This window comes from Silurus meridionalis, chromosome 9 (assembly GCF_014805685.1).
Source record: "Silurus meridionalis isolate SWU-2019-XX chromosome 9, ASM1480568v1, whole genome shotgun sequence".
In the NCBI taxonomy this organism is placed as follows: Eukaryota; Metazoa; Chordata; class Actinopteri; order Siluriformes; family Siluridae; genus Silurus; species Silurus meridionalis.
Genome location: NC_060892.1, coordinates 15,338,990 through 15,339,317, shown reverse-complemented (window position 1 = coordinate 15,339,317; position 328 = coordinate 15,338,990).

Below are 328 nucleotides of genomic sequence, written 5' to 3'. Positions count from 1 at the left end.
GATAGAAGGGTATCTGCAAAAGTGAAAGGGAAAGTTTATAGGACTGTGGTGAGACCTGATATGTTGTATGGTTTAGAGACAGCAGCACTGACTAAAAGCCAGGAGGTGGAGCTGGAGGTAGAGTATTTGAAGATGCCAAGATGTTCATTGGAAGTGATAAGGATGGACAGGATTAGAAACGAGTTTCTTAGAGGGACCGCGCATGTGGGACATTTTGGAGACAAAGTGAGGCGTGATTGAGATGGTTTGGACATGTGCAGAGGATAGATATGGGGTATATCGGTAGGAGAATGCTGAGGATGGAACCACCAGGAAAAAGAAAAAGAGA